Below are 2,500 nucleotides of genomic sequence, written 5' to 3' on the forward strand. Positions count from 1 at the left end.
TGCAGTCAAAAAAAATTGATATTTTTCACGGATAGACCCCGTGAAACGCTAGAAATTGGCGGGGATGTGTCTCTTGTGGCTCACGGGGCTGTTCGGGTCGCACAGAAATCCCTGGGAATGGGAAAACGGGTCATTTTCGTGTTGCCACATTGCGTACGAACCGCATGAAACTTCCAGAGGCATTTGCAGCAGGAATGCATGTGCACTCAAAAACTTCTATATGTTTCACGGATAGACCCCGTGAAACGCTAGAAATTGGCGGGGATGTGTCTCTTGTGGCTCACGGGGCTGTTAGGGTGGCACAGAACTCCCTCGGAATGGGAAAAGGGGTCATTTTCGTGTTGCCACATTGCATAGGAACGCCATGAAACTTCCAGAGGCATTTGCAGCAGAAAGGCACGTGCACTCAAAAATTTTAATATTTTTCACGCATAGACCCCGTCAAACGCTAGAAGTTGGCGGGGATGTCTCTCTTGTGGCTCACGGGGCTGTTAGGGTCGCACAGAAATGCCTCGGAATGGGAAAACGGGTCATTTTTGTGTGGCCACATTGCATAGGAACGGCATGAAACTTCCAGAGGCATTTGCAGCAGGAATGCATGTGCACTCAAAAACGTCTATATTTTTCACGGATAGACCCCGTGAAACGCTATAAATTGGCGGGGATGTCTCTCTTGTGGCTCACGGGCGCTGTTAGTTAGGGTCGCACAGAAATCCCTCGGAATGGGAAAAGGGGTCATTTTCGTGTTGCCACATTGCGTACGAACTGCATGAAACTTCCAGAGGCATCTGCAGCAGAAATGCATGTGCACTCAAAAACGTCTATATTTTTCACGGATAGACCCCGTCAAACGCTCGAATTTGGCGGGGATGTTTCTCTTGTGGGTCACGGGGCTGTTCGGCTCGCACAGAACTCCCTTGGTCCACCTGATTCGTGCATACAGGCAGCAACTAAAACTCTGTAAACCTGCTGTGAGGACATCTAAACAGTGGACCAGTGAGGCTGTGGAAGATTTGCGGGCGTGCTTAGACTGTACTGACTGGGATATGTTCACGACTGCTACCAATAGTCTGGATGAACTCACAGAGGCTGTGTACATCAGCTTCTGTGAGGACTGCTGTATCCCAACACGTACCAGGGTGAACTTTAACAACAACAAGCCCTGGTTCTCAGCAAAGCTCAAAAGGTTGAGGTTGGAGAAGGAGGAAGCGTTTAGGAGTGGGGATAGAGACAGATTCAAGGAGTCGAAGAACAGGTTTAGCAAAGCGGTGAGAGAGGCTAAACGACTGTACTCAGAGACACTAAAACACCAGTTCTCTACTAACGACGCTGCTTCTGTCTGCCAAAGGGCTCAGGCACATCACCAACTACAAACCCAGAGCGCCCCACACCACTAACGACTCCCGCCTAGCCAACGACCTGAACGAGTTCTACCGTAGATTTGAAAGACAATTGGACTGTCCTGAACCACCCCTTCCCACCCAAGAGGCCCCATCCCCCACCCATACTACAGAAACGACTCTCTCCTTTCAGGAGGGAGAAGTTAATGGGCTTTTCAAGAGGCAGAATCCACGCAAAGCAGCCGGGCCGGACTCTGTCTCTCCAGCCACCCTCAGGCACTGCGCTGACCAGCTGTCTCCGGTGTTCACCAACATCTTTAACACCTCCCTGGAGACATGCCATGTACCAGCCTGTCTCAAGTCCTCCACCATCATCGCTGTGCCCAAAAAGCTAAGGCCAACAGGACTAAATGATTACAGACCGGTCGCCCTTACATCTGTGGTAATGAAGTCTTTTGAGCGCCTGCTCCTGGCACACCTCAAAGCCATCACAGACCCTCTCCTGGACCCCCTTCAGTTTGCCTACAGAGCCAACAGGTCTGTGGACGACGCAGTTAACATGGCCCTCCACTTCACCCTACAGCATGTGGACGCCCCAGCATCCTACGCCAGGATCCTGTTTGTGGACTTCAGCTCTGCCTTCAACACCATCATCCCTGCCCTGCTTCAGGACAAGCTCTTCCAGCTGAACGTGCCCTACTCCACCTGCAGGTGGATCACAGACTTCCTCTCTGACAGGAAGCAGTGCGTTAAGCCGGGAACAGAAGTCTCTGACTCCAGGTCCATCAGCACGGGAACTCCTCAGGGCTGCGTCCTTTGCCCACTGCTCTTCTCCCTGTATACCAACAGCTGCGCCTCCAATCATCTGTCCGTCAAACTCTTGAAGTTTGTCGGACGACACCACCCTCATTGGGCTGATCTCTGGTGGGGATGAGTCTGACTATAGGTGGGAAGCTGACAACCTGGTGACCTGGTGTAGCCAGAACAACTTAGAGCTAAATGCTCTAAGGACAGTTGAGATGGTTGTGGACTTCAGGAAGAATACAGCCCCACTCACCGCCATCACCCTGTTAGACTCCGCAGTCAAAATTGTGGAGTCCTTCCGCTTCCTGGGCACTATTCTCTGCCGGGACCTCAAGTGGGAACTGAACATCAGCTCC

The sequence above is a fragment of the Petromyzon marinus genome, unplaced genomic scaffold (assembly GCF_048934315.1).
Source record: "Petromyzon marinus isolate PM22_M1 ecotype Great Lakes invasive population unplaced genomic scaffold, UKy_Petmar_22M1.pri1.0 PM_G_Scaffold_61, whole genome shotgun sequence".
Classification (NCBI taxonomy): Eukaryota; Metazoa; Chordata; class Hyperoartia; order Petromyzontiformes; family Petromyzontidae; genus Petromyzon; species Petromyzon marinus.